The sequence below is a fragment of the Ictidomys tridecemlineatus genome, chromosome 3, assembly GCF_052094955.1.
Source record: "Ictidomys tridecemlineatus isolate mIctTri1 chromosome 3, mIctTri1.hap1, whole genome shotgun sequence".
In the NCBI taxonomy this organism is placed as follows: domain Eukaryota; kingdom Metazoa; phylum Chordata; class Mammalia; order Rodentia; family Sciuridae; genus Ictidomys; species Ictidomys tridecemlineatus.
In genome coordinates, this window is record NC_135479.1 from 190,062,861 (window position 1) to 190,080,463 (window position 17,603).

General features: G+C 32.8%; 1 long non-coding RNA gene across 1 annotated transcript; it reads left to right on the plus strand.

The window, feature by feature from the left end:
- Positions 1-23: 23 nt before the first annotated feature.
- LOC144376462 (uncharacterized) lies at positions 24-14,817 on the plus strand. Its single transcript, XR_013436967.1, has 2 exons — positions 24-195; positions 9,989-14,817. It is a non-coding gene; the product is annotated as an uncharacterized LOC144376462 (long non-coding RNA).
- Positions 14,818-17,603: the final 2,786 nt, after the last annotated feature.

The following is a 17,603-nucleotide window of genomic DNA, read 5'->3' on the forward strand; positions in this document are numbered from 1 at the left end:
ATTGCTCCGTCCACAGCGAGGACATCAAGTACCATAAGGCCGCGGGGCGGAGAGCCTCCATTCAACCGCTGCCAGTGACGACCCAGACGCCCTCCCACGCGCGGATTGCGGAACCAGTGAGGCTGAGATGGAGGGCTGGCACGGGGACGGACTAGAGTTTATTATCAAACCTCAAACGCCTGGGGCCAACTTGAGGTAAACAGTCTCTTTAGCTCCGCCCTTCCGCTTTGCATTCTGGGAAGTGTAGTCCTGTGCCCTATCTGGCGGAAAGCGTGAGAAGAAAGGTGGAAATCATTAGGGTGATGTTTTCTTTGGTCTCTGGACTAGGGGGCTGGCCTTTGTTTTTTCCTTCGGCTTCCGTGTAAAGCGTGTTTCTTTGCCTGTGATCTAGATTTTAGATGGAGTTCTTCTAAACCCGCAGGTCCCTCCAGCTTCCCCTTGCCTCAGTGCAAGCCCAGAGGAGGCCTAATGTCCCTACTCATTACCTTGGACACAGACCTGGAACTCTAGTCGGCTCTTCAGGCTTCTGCTTTTGGTTTGGGACAAACGAATTCAAGCAATCTTCAGTGAATGCGATTTATCTAAGCTCATTTTTCTATTGCTAAGCACCAAAGTGGGCCCTTGACAAAACAATAAACCTAGCTTTATCTTAAATCAAATGTGGCCAGAATGTCCTTTATGGACAGGTCCTGTACCATATATTGGCTAGTTAGAATACTTATGAAATGTTTTTTTAAGTTTTTAGTTGATAATTTTTGATTCTCATTTCTTAGTCTTGGGCTCCTTTTGACACTACTTTTGTTGTTTTTGTGACGGAGCTGGGGCCTGTGAGAAACTGAGGCAAAGGGAGGACCACCTTCTTCAAACCCTGATCCTTGAGACTAAGTCAGAAGGATTTCAGACATGTCGTTCCAAGTAATAGGCATGAATTTATTAAGAGCTAGGAAAGGAAAAGGGATGCTTTCAAGGGAGGGAGTTTGTTCTCTCAGGAGAGAAACAATATGCCTCTCATGCACTCCAGTTTTATTGGAGATCCTAGAGAAGCTTCCAGAGTCCTGCCCAGCTACACCTCATGACTTGTCTGGCAGAAGGGTGACATCAGACTTTCAAGTACCCACTGCCATGGTAACTTTAGGTTACCTTGGCCCATGCTGACTGGAACTCATTGGATTCTTAAGCGTCCATTTTTACAGATTTTATAGTTGGGACGAACTCTTCTTATCTCTCAGAGTTTTAGGATCTGGTCACAAAAGTCTCCTGGATTTCTCCCTTGACATTATCTTGGGCCTGCATTTCTCTTGCAGTTAACGGGTAGTCTGCTCAGGAATGTGACATATATTGTTCACTTTGGTCAGACAGGCCCGCAGGTAAATTGCTTCTTGGAAAAGAAAGCATGTGGGGGTCAGCCACCAAGGTGCCAATTTTATAGAGTTATTCTCTTAACTTCATGTTCCCACCATTCATATATGTCTATTCCCTAACATTTTTTTAACTGCTAAAGTTCTTGAGACTGAAGATCCTGGAGACTTGAATATTTTTTTTTTATGGGAATAAACTTCTATTAGCTTTCTAGCTGATTCAATTGTATATAAAAATGGTTATTGAATCTGAATTAAGACTATTGAGGATTCATTCTAATATGCTATTTGTGTTCTTTAAGTATGTGAAATGTGAAACTTATGGTATACATGTCTATAACAAGTACTATTCAGTAAAATTTTTGAGAAGAATTTATATTCAATTTTTGAATACTGTTATGGGAAATAATGATACTAACAAATATTGCTGGGGAGTTGCTATATACTGTAGTATATGGCATATACTATAATACCAGCCTGGACAGCTAGCAGAAACAGAATTGAAGAAATACTATACTCTTAGCTTGAAGCGGTTTGTGGAAGAGAATATGAGCAGTATTTTGGAGGATAAAGGGAACCAAAACATAGATTAATGGAGGAGTAGTATGAATAGTAGGCTGGGGATTTCTAGGTAGAAGGAACTGTGTTACTAAGAACATAGGAGTAGAAAACCATCCCCTAGGTTAGAAACTCTAGGGACATGAAGTATTGGTGGAAGTATGAGATATAGGACTAGAGAAGTCAAAGCAGATCAGGAAGATTGTGTCAGTCACTGCTCATTGTCATGCTTCCTGCCACCCATTCCTTTCTTCTTGGTAAAAGTATTCTCACTTGTTCAAGGAGTAGCTAGAGTTTATATGCTTTTAGAGTGGCAGGCCTTTATCTAAGGGGAGGAATTTAAATTGAACATTAATTTTCTATGCTGTCTTAAATTTACTACAAATTTGATGTCTTGAACTAATACAGATTTTATTATTTTACAATTCAGTAGGTCAGAAATTTGATTTGGAATTCATAGGATTAAAATCTGGATACTGTCATGCTGAATGAAATAAGCCAATCTCAAAAAACCAGAGGTTGAATGTCCACTCTTATATGTGAATGCTAACCATAACAAGGGAAGTGGAGAATAGAACTTCAATGATTAGACAAAGGGAAATGAAGGGAAAGAGAGGGGCTAGATTAGGAACGACAGTGGACTGAATCAGACATACTTTTACTATGCACATATGTGAATACACTTCAATGAATTTAAACATTGTGTACATCCAAAAGACTGGGATCCTAAAGATATATTCCAGGCTTGTATAAATATATCAAAATATATTCTACTGCCCTGTACAAGTAAAAAGAACAAGTAAAAATCAAGTAGTCATCAGGGTGTGTTCCTTTCTGGAGAGTCTAGGTTTGAATCCATTTCCTGTACATTCAAGTTGGCAGAATTTATTTCCTTGTGATTATAGGATCAAGGTCCCATTTGCTTTCTGTCTGTAAACTAAAGGCTGTTCCCAACTTGTAGAGGCCACCCACATTCCTTAGCTCAGAAATTTCTTACTGTATCTTTAAATCCAATAACAGTGGGTCAGGTCCCTCTTAGAGGACATTGTTTTGTATCCTTTAAAGGTCATGTGATTGGGGTTGGTGCTGTAGCTCAGTGGTAGAGCTGTTTGCTTAGCCCTGGTGAGGCATTAGATTCAATCCTCAGCACCACATAAAAAATAAGTAAATAAAATAAAATTATAAAAAAATATTTAAAAAAGGTCATGTGATTAGTTGGATCCATTCAGAAAACCTAGGATAATTTCCATCTCAAGCTCTTTACCTTATTATATTTTCAGAGACCCTATTTGGCATGTAAGGAAATAGTCATAAGTTCCATGAATAAGAGTGTGAACTTCTTTGGGAGGCAGTTATTCTTCCTATCATGATTTGCCCTCTTGTTCTCAAAGATTCACAACTGTACATATACAAAATGCAGTATCCCTTCCAAATCTCATCCTGTTAACATTAACTTAAAGTCTGAAGAGCTCTTCCAAACTTAATCAGCTCAAAAGCCCAAATCTGTTCTTTTTAATATTATTATATCCCCGAGGCCCAAGAACTCGACAGTGGTGTTGGGAAATGAGAAGAGCAGGAACAGAGAAATAAAAGTAGATGTACTTATTTATTCCTGTTTTCATGGCAAGGAGCTAATAGGTGTTATGTAGAATGGAGAAATTAAGATATAATTCAAAATTAAAAATGCAACTATTAGAAGGACTAAATAAAAGCAGGAAACATGTAGAAAAAAGAATAGGTTATAAAGAAAAATAAGTGGAACAAAATAAAAATATGTAAATTTTTTGTGTTTTCTATAGAAGAGAGTCAATTGTAAAAATTTATGGGGCAAGCATATCAATAAAGCAGTAGAAATAAAAAATAGATGACAGATTTAGGATCAATACTAACAAATACAAATGGGGTAGACCAAAAACTACCAGATTGTTCCTTTAAAATCCATATCTGAAAACAGCAAAACACAAAAATTAAAAGGATATTTCCTTACATGTAAGAAAAAAAATATCCCAAACAATAAACCATCACTAAACTTCAAATTATAACCAGAAAAATTGGAAATGAGATAAAATGCCTATTTACAACTATTATATAATATTTCTCTGGAATATCTAGTTCAAAGAAATAAAATGGAAGTTACAAATTTGGGAAAAGAATAAAGGGGCAGATTTTTCATTTTATAGACATATGGTTATTTACAAAGAAAATAAGCTAAGAATATTTGAGAAGCAATAAGATTAAGTGGTAAATTGTTCAGTAATATTATACAAAGATAACTTTCCTGTTGCAAATAAGAACCAGTTATAAAACAGTATGGCAGGAAATATCACATTTGTGATAGCAAACAAGAAGATAAAATCCACAGAAGTAAATTTAAGAATAAAGAAAAAAGCTGTCAAACTATCCTAACACCAAAACAATACATTTTAGTAAATGAAAATAGAACACATTTTTGGGTCAAAAAACAATAAATTTATTATACAAAAATTTTAAATATATATTAGAGTAGAGGGAACTAATTTTCATGTACCTCATCTCGATTCAATTTTATGTCTATCTCTACCCAGTTCTCATTTTATATTGCATTAAATCAAATAAGAGATATATTATTTTATCCTTAAATATTTTAATAGATTTATCTAACAGTGTTTTCAAAAACACACACAATAATATTAGTAAGCCTAAATATCCATTGTTATATTTTGTTATTAGTAATTGTCAGTGCTCTGGTTTCCAAATGCTTCATAAATATATTATTGCCTTCCAGGTGACTCTTTGAATTCCAATCCAAATAAAATCTTCAACTTGTAGTTTTGAAGAAATTTGTCCTACAAAGTTTTTCACAGTCTAGATTTGCTGATTCATTGTATAATTTGAAAATTTATTCTAAAGAATGGTGTCTTTGCTGTCACACCCCATGAAACTAGAGACTGTCATCAAGGGAAAACACTCAGGTCATGGACACCTGCTTCAGGAACACTCTCACAGAACTAACCAATGAGATGGCCTGCCCTATTTTTGACAATTTTTGTTTAGCAACTGATGATAGAACTGCCAAGGCCATAGTGTAGAGAAGGAAATCCCATGTAGAGCACAATGTCCTTGTTGAGTTGAGAAGTGATATCAGAGCTCAGGGAGTCTGAACCTTGCTGCAATGGAGACTATGCTTTTAACACCTGAGCTTTTTTTTGGGGGGGGGGTGGATTCCAGATCCAAATTATAATGGGAAGAATCCCCTTAAATTGTGTGATAGATGCCTCACTCTTTAGGAGCTACTCACTTTCTAATGTCAGTGCGTTAAGCACTTGCACTTGCTTGCTGTACCCTCTTCCCAGCCCTGCTTTATCATATTAGTATAGTAGTGGTAGCTTTCTTTTGCTAGTCTGTGCTTAGTACATTTTTTCCAATCCTGTATCTCTTTATCCAATTATGTCTTTAAAGGTTCTCATGTAAATAGTATACAGTTAGGCTTTAGTTTCAATGCAAGTTGGGACAATTAGACTTTTACTTGAAATCTTTAGTTTATTTACTTTAAATATAGCTATGGATATTGCTTAATAAATAGATTTAGTCTACCAAGGTTGCTTTTAACAACAAAAGCTCCTAATTCATTTTTTCTTTTACTTCTTTTGTACTTTTCTTAAGATCATTTAAAAAATTTTTTTAAATTTTATTTTCTATTTTATTCTTTAGTGGCTATCAGTGATTTTAGCACATACCTTTGAGTTATCACAAATGGTCTTTTTATCATGTTTTGAAGAATACAAGAATCTTATAGCACTTTTTGCTCCATTTAGCAGTGCTGTCATTGAACTATTGGGGTCTTTTGTACATAAAATAGTTAAAACCCCACATCTAAAAATTAGTACTATTGTAGTCTATCTCATTAAATTTAGTCTTTCTCTAAAGTAGAGACTGTATTTATTGCAGATCCATCTCTTTTTAGGAGCTTTGTCACCTAAGCATTATAAGAAAGCAGGAGTTTCTGTTTTCCTTTGTACCAAACCAGCATTCATATTTGGGGCTCCTTGAGATTCTAGTTTCAGTGACCACCAAAAGCTGTGCTGATTTTTCTTTCTCATTGTGAATTTTTGCTTAAGTCAACTTGATTTTTAGTATGTGCACAGATTTTCCTGTGTTCCCAATAAATAAAACTATTAGTTTCATCTTTCCTAAGAAGGCATATTTCATCTCTGGAAATAGTTCATGTAGTCCAGTTTGCTTCCTGACTGTTGACGTCTTTACAAACTTGACTTTTGGATGTGTGCATTTTGCCTCTATTTGTTAAAGTAGAAGTAATAGTATGTTGTCTCCTCCATTTTGCTTTCTACTCAGGTTGAAATTGATATTTTAACTTATTTGTTAACTGTAATTGATTGATAATGGCTGATGTGAATACTGTAATGAAAAGAATTTTCACATCATATTCAGACTCTTTAAGAATGACAGCCATAATTAATTAGCAATGTCTGCCATGGGATTAGATTGGAGTGTGGCACATATGCTATTCTTATATCTAAATACCTTTTTTATTACAGTGTGCCTAAAGTTTCACTATTGAGTGTGCCCAAGTCATAAGGAATATAAATATGTAAACACACAATAACAATACCAGTTATTGTCTTGGTCTCTGCTGCATGTTCACATCCTAGTACATTGGTAAATACATTATGGATGCTTAAATATAGTCAATAAAAATAAAATAGAGTAAATACAAAGCATATATGAAAATAAAATATATTTGGGACTTTTCATTAAGTCTTGAGGAGCCAACTGCTTAAAGAATAAAATTAAGACTTATTTTAGCATTTTCACAGCATTCCATACATGGAGATCAGTTGTTTTTGAATAGTGATTTAATGAATGTGTTTTGGGCAGATCATCATAAATATTTCCATTTTTCTAACGTAATTGGACTTATCTATCCATTATATAGGCTTTGACTTTATGGTGTCAAATATCATTCTAAGGTTAATTTTTACTTTATTTTATAAATTTTTACAAACAAATCATGTATTTTAAAAATTTCATCAAATACTACATAAACTTTGTGAAATAATTGTATAATCTTTTATCTTGTTTAATGGTCATTTGTGTTTTGTGTCATGCAACTAGTCATTAAAAGTCACATTACTGTGACATTAAAAATTAAGAGAAAGGACTCATAAGAGAAAAATCACTTCATTATGGAATGCCTGATATTAATAATGACTTAGCACTTAAATATGTATTAAGTTCCTCTTAAGTTGTGAAAGTGTGTGATTTGCTAACCAGTCTAAATGAGGAGTAAAGAATAAAGTAATAAGTTACCATTTGTTTGATTTCTTAACAGCTGATTTGTATATATTATATATTTTTCCCCTAAAAATAAATTTTAGGGGTGAATTAATACATTTTTTTACCAACAGGAAACTAAAGGTAGAATTTAAGAGTACATCTTCTTATTTAATGAAACGTATGTTCTTGTTTTAGTCAGCTTGGACTGCCATAATAAAATACCATAGACTGGTAGCTTAAAGATGCAAATTTCTATTCTCACAGTTCTGATGACTGGGAAGTCTAAGGTAAAAGTACTGACCTCTTGGTTTCTTTTAGGAGTTTTCTTCTTGGCATTTCAGTTGGTTGAAAAAAAGCTGGGGAGAAAGAGAAGCATCTTCCTCTTCTTACCAGGCCACATCCCTGTCAGACTGGAACCCCATTTTTATGACCTCATTAGCTTTAATTGCCCCCGCTCCCCCCCAAAAAAACCGTGTCTCCAGATAGTCACATTTCACATTGGAAGTTAAGACTTCAACATACAAATTTGGGAGGGGCACAATTCTGTCTGTAATAATTCTTGGATACATATATAAAATACTATTTTATACTTAGTATTGTTATAATTGTTAAAGATGAAATAATTTAATACCTTGGGTTTTTTTCACTTTTGTTTTATACATGATTTACTTTGTGAACTGTAATTAATAACTCCATGAAGAACTCTTTGGCACATAATATTTGTTGAATTAATTAGTGACTTCACCCCCTAAAAAGAACAAGTTGATTATCACACAGAATTGTGTTCTTGTATGATTTTCTAATTTTTGTCTCCAAAGAATGACTAAGTTATGCATTATTTCCAATGCAAATTATACCCTTTAATTTTTTCTAGCAGCTTTAGAATTCAAATAAGTGCTATATGTCTCAAGTTAGCTTTCTTTCGTATCCTAGACTTAATTATGCCTTAAGAGACTTCAGTAGTTTAATCCTTATTGTCATCTTCATTGTTCTTGAACCCATCAAAACAGTATTTGGCCATAGCAAAATCATTAGATTTACAATATGGCTTTTGAGTACATGAATCAAACTATACTGATAGTTAAAACTTGTTTTGCAAAGCTAGTCTAGAATGAATACACTATGGATTATGCAGTATGACAGCATGTATCAGTTTTTAGGTTAGTTTTCTCTTTTCAACAGAGAAAAATCTTCAGTGGTATATTTAAAGTATTTAGTTATTCAGTTTTTAATAATACAACATTATGATCTTAGATTGTTAATTGACACAAAGGCACACAATAAAAGCTTCAATAAAGGCACATAAAAGAAGAGCTTTCTAATCTCTACTATATGCAGGCTGCAGATAAAGGAGAGAAGGGAAGGGGTCAAAAATGTTACCAGCCCATTGTTCCTAAACAAATGTTCTGATTCAAATATTTTAACAACTACCTTAGAAGTTGTCATCGTTTAGATATAAAGTGTCTTCAGAAGCTCCTGTGTGACACAGGGCAAGAAAGTGTAGGGCTGAAATGATTGGGTTTTGAAAGCCTTAACCTAATCAGTGCATTAATTCACTTGTCTGGGTTTACTGGGTGGTGACTAACTGTGGGCAAGTAAGGTGTGGTTGGAGAATGTAGGTTAATAGAGATGTGCCTTTGGGGAATATATTTTGTTCCTGGTATATAGAACTCTTTCCCTGCTTCTTTGTTGCCATGTCCTGAACTGCTTTCTTCTGCTACATCCTTCTTGGAGTTGGTCATCTATAGACTTAGAACTCTGAAACTGTGAGCGCCAAATATACTTTTCTTATTCTTGTCAGGTCTTTTGGTTATAGAGACGAAAAGCTGACTAAACCAGAAGTGTTGAAGAGTTGACTAAATTTTTATCAAGTTTGCTATATAGTGTACATGGAGATACTCTGTTGGTTCAAATTAGAATGAAATTCACTGATTGGGAGCAGAATAAAATCTGTTGCATATAAAAATAGAAAGAATAATGGGCCCATATCAGAAGAGATTTCCAGAGCTATTCTGTGACATTGATTGTATGATGCTTATATTATAAACATTGATGACATGACATTTATTATATCTATTGAAAATAGGTGACCTTGAAGATTCATTTGTTCTTCTAAAAAGTGATTCCTTCCCACCTTTTTTCTGTCCCTAATTGCCTCCTTCCCTCCCTTTCTTCTTTCCTTCCACAAATGTTTACTTTACCTTTACCATTTCCTACGTTCTCCAAATACAGTAGGAAATCAAGATGGAAGGTTTCTGAGCTCAGAGTATTCATAACCTAGTTGGAGGAGCTTGGACATTTAATTACTAGTTGCTTAGATAGTGATTAAATTTTAAGTGGAGTCATAACTACTTCAAGGAAATGTTTATATTGGTGGAGGGGGCTTTGGGGACACTATTTCATGTTTTAACTTAAATACATCTACTTCCATTTATTAAAGGCATGTGTTTGTGTCTTTTAAAAATTATAATGAAAGATGTAATTGATAATGAAAGAGAGAATTAATTGTGCCAAGATTTCAATAAAGAAAATAATAAATTTTAGTTTTCCAGCTAATGTTAATGTTTCAAATATATTTTTAGTAAAATTAGTCGTCTTTCTCCTAAAACTTCTGTTTTTTCAATATCCTAGGGGATGGATTAAGCTTATTTCAGTGCCATTTACTTTAAGAATTTCAAATGTTAGCAATGAGTTGTTTTATTCATGAAGATGATGAGCTCAGAGGACTAGGTGAAATATATACTGATGCCCTAGATTTATTCTTTTTCTAATGTGAATTTTTTTCCTTTACATTTTAGACCAGCTGCAAATATTTTCTTCATATAGCCTATTGTAAAAACTTTCAACACCACAATGGTTGAATAAATTAAAAAGAAAGCTCCCTTTCAAACAATCCAAGTTCCCTGTGTGGTATGTTTTCTTGATTTTTTTTTCTGCATAGACATACATAAACATAGCTATACATTTTTATCAACAGAAATGTGTTTATATCATATATATTGCTCTGTAATTTTATTATCTCATTTAACAATATATTGTGATATCTTTCCATGTTGATGTACATAATTTTGTGTCCGTCTAATAGCCACATAATTTTCTACTACATGAATATGTTATAATTTACTGAAATAATCCCTCTTATTGGATACTTGGTTTATTTCTAGTTTTTACTATAACCATATACTTATGCAGTAAAATCCTTGTATGTCTGTTTTTCCTTACAGTTATTTGTTATCACTTATTAGAAGTAAAACACTTTGTAAATTCAGAATTTTGACAGATACTGCCAATTTGCCCTTCAAAGAACTGTACTAATTTATAGTCCAATATAAAGTGTACAAGCCTCTGCCCCTCTGCCTTCTTGCCAATGCTGCTTATTATCAATATTGATCTGATCAGGGTGGGGGAATATAATTACTGTATTTTTGCATTTGTTTATTCATGATGTTAAATGTTCACAATTCAGTGCTGGGGTTGCGGCTCAGTGGTAAAGTGCTCACCTAGCATGCATGAGGCACTGGGTTCGATCTCAGCACAACATAAAAATAAAATAAAGATATTGTGTCTACTTAAAACTAAAAAATAAATTTAAAAAAATGTTCATGATTCATTTACAGTTATTTGAGTGAGCTATTTGTTCCCCATTTTTTATCTTTTAGTCATTTTACCTAGTATTTTATAGATATTTGTTATGAATATTCATATTAAAATACTCTTAATTACGTGTTATAGTTGTTTTTCCCAGTACATCATTCATTTTTTGTTTTGTGTATGCCATCTGTTATTATGTCAAAGTTTTAGATTTTTATATAATTAAGTCTTTAGGGCATCTAAGGTTGGTGCCATTCAATGAAATGACTTCCCAAATTCAGTTTCAACTATACTCCTGCTTTTAACTCATATATTTGTGTTTTTTATGTTCAAATTATGAATTTAATATAAGTGCATTCTAATGTATGTTGTGAGATTGATTTTCAACTTTCTTCTTAAATAGATAAGAAATTGTTAAAATAGAATTAACTAAATAAACTATTTTTTCCTCATTGGTTTTCAATGCCACATATGCCATATATTAAATTCCCATATGCAGATAGACCTTTTTGCCTGACTTGTGTTTCATTAAAGTGATTATAAAGATTAGTAACATACTATTTTATTCACTTAAGCTTTATCATAAATATTATATCTGGCTGGACAAATGTATTCTTATACTTCATTTTGACCATCTTGTCTTCTATTTCAATCGATTTATTTTTCTACATGGAATTAAGAATCAACTCAACCTAGTTTCTTTTCCTCCAAAAGACTCATTAAGATTTGTAATAAAACTTTATGCATTGAATGTAAGATATTGTACATCTTTACAACAATGAAATTTTCATCAAGAACAAGATATATTACCATATTTAATGAGGACTTCTACATCCTGTGATACAGTTTTATAGGTTTCTTCATATAGATATTGTATATTCTGGGTTAAGTTTATTTAAAGATACTCTGTAGCTTTTTGGTATTGTGACACAGTGTTTATTAGAATTACATTACCAATTAAACACTCTTAAGTTATTGATTTTTTTAAATTAAAAAAATTTAATTTGTTCTAGTTATTCATGACATCTGCATTTTGACACATTATACACAAACAAAGCATAACTTCTCCTTCCTCTAACTATACATGGTGAAGAGTCCCACTGGTAGTGTAATCATACATGTATATAAGGTAATAATGTTCATGTTATTCCACCATCTCTCCCACCCCAACACCCCCTCCCCTCCCCTCACTCCTCTCTGCCCAATCTAAAGTTCCTTCATTCTTCTCTATACCCACCCCATATTATGGATCAGCATCTGCTTATCAGAGAAAACTAGGCCTTTGGTTTTTTGGGTTTGCGTTATTTTGTTTAGCATGATATTCTCCAGCTCCATCTATTTAAGGTATTGATTTTTGATACATTTAGTCTGTTTAATTGATCTCAGTAACTGTTATCTCCAAATAATGATAATGTCTTTTGTTCTAAAATGAGAAGATGATGAAGGAAATATAACTATGAATGTTTACAGGTGTTCTTATTTTCATATGTACAGTAATGAAGCAGAGTGATGGGATAGTATTCCATTGCTTCTCTGGCTATATAGGTATGTTAGGAACCTGTTGCAACTTCATGCAAAATAGAGCCCTCACTAGTTGCAGCCTTAGCACATATGACAGACAAGCTGTTCTGCTATAAACCAAAGTGCTTTAAGGGCACTCTTCATTCCCAAATTATAGTAATTACTCTGTGGTTTGCTTCTGAGCCTGCTCATCTTTTCAATCTTTGCTCTTTCTTAGGACACTTTTTCCTTAGGGCTGGTTCAGAAAATCAGTGAACCTTCTGCTCTAGACACTGCCTATATTTTCCTGTTGAATTCCTAGTTTCGTAACTTCACTCTTATTTTCATGCCCATCTTAGGACTTTGTTTTTATAATTCTTATAAAATATTTTATACATATACATATACATATATATATATATATATATATATATATATAAAATCTATATTTAAGTTAAGAAACAGAATACAGGCTGAGCATCTTTAATCTAAAAATGTCAAATCTGACATATGCTGAGAATCAAAATATTTTTATTTTGAAGCATTTCAGATTTTTTATTTTCAAATTGGGGATACTCAAACAGGAAAGTTTATGCAAATCTTCCAAAATCCGAAAAAAACTCAAATCTGAAACGTTTCTGGTCCTAAGCATTTTAGAAAGGGATAACCATAATAGACCTACAATAAAACCTGTGATAAAATGAACATCAGTGAGTGAATCCCTCTTTCTAACTAAGACCATCAATCCAAATATCTCCAAATCTACCAATCTTTCCTTATTTTAATTTTTAATTCCTACTTCCCTCCCAGAGAAGAATTTTGGTTTTGCCATGTCCTTTAAAAAAGAAAAAAAAAGTTTATTTATATAGTTTGTGAACAATTAGAAAAGTGGAGCTCAAAGCCTCCAAAACAAAGTAATTATAAGGTGAGGGAAATGTTAAATATCCCTGATTTGATCACTACACACTGGATGCATGGATTGAATTATCACAATGAATTCCATGAATGTATTCAATTAAAATAATAAAAATAAATAATTGCAGTGTGTAAATGTTTTATCATTTATGATACTTATGTAAGCAGTACAGTATTTAGTTTTAGTGTTGAGCTACCTAAAAGGCCCCACAGTGACATCATATTATTTGTATCAGGGTTTGCTCAGGAAAGCAGAACCCATGTGAGTCATGTAAAATAACGGTTCATTTTATCACAGGTTTTATTTTAGGTCTATTATGGGTATCCCTTTTCTAAAATGCTTGGGACCAGAATGTTTCAGAATTCAGAGTTTTTCAGATTTTGGAAGATTCGCATAAACTTTTGTGTTTGAGTATCCCCAGTCTGAAAATCCAAAATCCAAAATGCTTTAACATAAAAATTAATTAGAATTAATAACTAATTAGATTGACTACTTAGGTCCTTTTTTTGTTTCTCTGAGCTTGAAGTCAGAGGCCCTGACCATGTAAGCAAAGGTGGGTATGAATGCAGTAAGTAGGAAAAAGCAAGGACAAAGCCAGAAGCAAGTCTGTCTTGCTAGTCTCCAGTCCTGATGATGCAGGTGACCTGAAGGGCAAGGTGATTCTCTTCATCAGAAAGCTGAACCACACCTGGTCAAAATCAGAGAAGCTGAAGGAGAAGTTTTGCCAAAATAAGTGGAATTGTGTGATCTGAAACTACACATGAATCTCAACAGAGTATCTTCTGTGTTCAAAATGCAATGAAAATAGAAATCAACAATAGAAAAGGAACTAAAAGAGCAATACATGTGAAAACTGAATTGCAAACTTTTAATATTGTTTAAAAAAATGTCTTGATGGGAATTAGAAAATATTTATAAAATTATGGATTATAAAAGAAAAGTTAAAAATTACATAAAAACAAATAAATGTACCTTCTCTACTCACTGGTATAGACTATGTTTGTTGATTGTATTGTTCCAAATTTCCTCATACAAATATTAGATAAATTTCTCTACAGAATATTTAATTCAAAATCACACAGAAAAAATGTGACATGTAATTCCAAGTTAGTTAAATTGACACAGTAGAAAGGTATTAATTCTTTATTGATTTCTGAGACTTTTTTTTCACTCAAAAACAACTTTCTAACTTGTTTTGTGTAGGTATATAGCCTTACCTTTCATTGCTGTATTGTGGTCCACTATGTGAAAATCTCTATCTGTTCTACTATATGTGGGTATCTCAGTTGTTTCCAGTTTTTGCTTTTATAAAGGATGTTATTGTGGATATTCTTATATATTTCTCCTAATGTAAATTGTACAACCATTTCTCCATGGTTTATAAATAGGAGACTTACCACCTAATTTTATAAAATAATGCTAACCTGTCTTCCAGAAATATTTACCAAGTTTATATTTCTACCAATGCCGTATTAAAGTTTTAATTGAACTACACGCTTATTAATACTTAGCATTATCATACTGCTCAATATTGTCTAGTCTGATGAAAGCAGAAAGATATATCTTTATGATACATACTTGCATGTTTATCTGATTGTTAATAAAATTAAGTATTTTTAATGTTTAGTCTCCATTTCTCTTTTTTTCTAAATGTCTGTTCATATACATTTTCCACATTTTTATAATTTTTTTTGTATCTATAAGAGTTCTTTTTTTTAACTAAGGATTGAACCCAGAGGTTCAATCCCCAGCCCTTTATTTTTTTATTTTTATTTTGATACAGGGTCTTGTTAGGTTACTTAAGGCCTTGATAAGTTACTGAGTCTGACCTCAAACTTGTGATCACCCTTCCTTAGTGCAATTACAGGTATGCGCCACTGTGGCTGGTTTTATATATTTTTAATACTATTATTTTGCAGGATAAATATATAGAAATATCTCAGTGGCTTATGTTTAGGATATTTTATGATGTTCTTTAAATAAGATAACACAACTTTTAATTATTTATCATAATTTTTAAAATTATACAATGTGGTCAGTTTTGGAGTTAGTATTTTTTAATATTGTTTAAGAACTCCTAAAATATACTTAGGTCGTTCATATATCCTTCTGTGTTATCTTCTTATAGCTTTCGGATTGTGTCTTTAACCAACCTGGTTGTGATTTGTGTGTGTGGTCTAGAATAAGGATTCTATCCCATTTTTTCCATATATATAATTTTTAGCTCAGTACTATTTATTGAATACTTCATAATTTCTATAATGTTTTACGTGATCTTTTCTCATATATAGTCAAGTTTCAATATATACAAGTCTTTCTTAGCTCTTTATTCTGTTTTATTTGTCAATTGATCTAAGTCTTTAAAATTATTGTATGCTGTTTATTAGGGCAAATAACTTACTACATCTTTTTCAGGCATGTGTTGCATATTTTTTCTTTTGTTCTTTATGTAAGTATTAGAAACAATTTAGAAGATGATCCAAATAGATCAGAGTAACCTGCTTGGGGCCATTTTAGTCCCATCCAAAGCCCCCTTGCTAGATTCTTGAGTCTCAACTTGATCTTCCCTGTCTTACTAGTGGCCCAGGATTTGGGTGTTGATTTTGGAATTTGCCCTCAGGGTATCTCTGCCTCTTGAGGACTCTTTTAGGCTTTCCCTTTAAATTTCAGCAACTCATTTTTTAGTCCCTTAAAAGTTATTCTCAAATTATCAGAAGCCTAGTTCCTAATAATAATCTTTTTTTCTCCCTTATGGACGCTCTTTTGCTTTCCCCACCTCAAGTAAGAAGACTCTTCATTATATCTAATACACAATTTTTCTAGAAATGTTCAGTTCTCCCTAAGTTGTCTTATGTTACAACTTTAACACTCTGAGTAAAAAAATGTCGTATTTGAATTAATTGATTACCTCTTAAATAACAGTTCTTAACTGGTGAGTTAGGGTCAGTGAAAGCAACCGAAGATCTTAGATTCTACTGTTAGAGTTGTTTGACCCAGACATATTTCTTTTCTCTTTCTCCCTTTTTATATTGTTTTGGTTTTGTTTTTATATATTATTACAGGATTTGGAGAAAACTATGCACCTATATAATCTAGTATCCCTTGATTTTCTCTCTTATTTAAAAGCTATAAATCAGAGATTACTTTATCTCCTAATAGAGATATATAATCAATAATAGTGGAAAACCATGCCAAAATGAGAAGTAGCCTAGAAAAAATTGCAATATCAATTATTTATATCAAGAACTTTAAAAGTAGGCCAGAATAGAGAGTTGCCTGACTTATATCACCAAAATTAAGCAGTAACTGAAACAAAACAAACAAAAACTAGTAGAAGATTAGCATGTTATCTATTATTCAATGTCAGGCTCCATTATGACTCTAGGATACTTAGAGTGAATTTTGAAATTATGCCTTGGAACTCTGCCATTTCAATCCTCAGCCAGACCTTGCTATCAATACTCATGCTTTCCATGATCATTGCTGTAGTAGTCCACTAACATTTTGGCATGCTATAATTCGAATGTAGTTTGAAGTGGCCTTTAACTTTGACATTTAACTTATGAAGGTAAAGCAGGGGCAGAAATTGCTTCAGTGTTTCATATAGTGTCCTCACCATAGTGACTAGCTGGGATCATGCAGAGGACTGAAGCTTTGGGATCAGACAGACCTGGGTTCACATCCAAGTACATAATGTGAGGGATCTTCTTCCAGATCCTGTGAGCCTGTGACAACTTAGCTGCAAAGATAAAAATGCAGTCCCTTCTTTGAGGAGGTGCTGTGACAATTTAGTGAAATGAATAGATTTATGCTTAAAAATTAGGCAATCTTTAATTGTAGCAAACATTACTTCTCCTATAATTTAGTGTATGCTTACTAAAGTTTCATGTAATTCAGGACAAATTCTCTGTAATTTTTTTTCCTAAAAAAGATTAGATAATAAAAACAGAATGACAATTATTCCTTTCTCTTAGCCAATTCTGTTTCTTTTTATCAGGGAATGGAGGTGAGAAGGTACAAAAACATAGATTTGGGGTTCTTATTAAGCTGATCATTGATAGGAATCAAATTTATTGCTTGGCTTTCTTCTTCATTTATTATTGGCCTATACTAAGTAAATAATTTAATATAGAATGTATGAAGTTATTATATATAAACCACTTTCCTTGTAGGTAAAATTTGAATATTATTAGCAAAGTAACACAAGTGGAGCAAATCCATAATAGACCACTTATAGAGAAGGTTGCTTCCAAACTAATCTTAAATATGGAATTTATTAAGTAACTCTCATTATTGAATTTATCAAAACTCATCTTTCTCATGTCCTAATGCATCAAATCTAAACTTTTCTGCCAGACTTTCAAGAATTTCCTTATGCTGGCCCTTCTGTTTCAAGCCAGATGTTT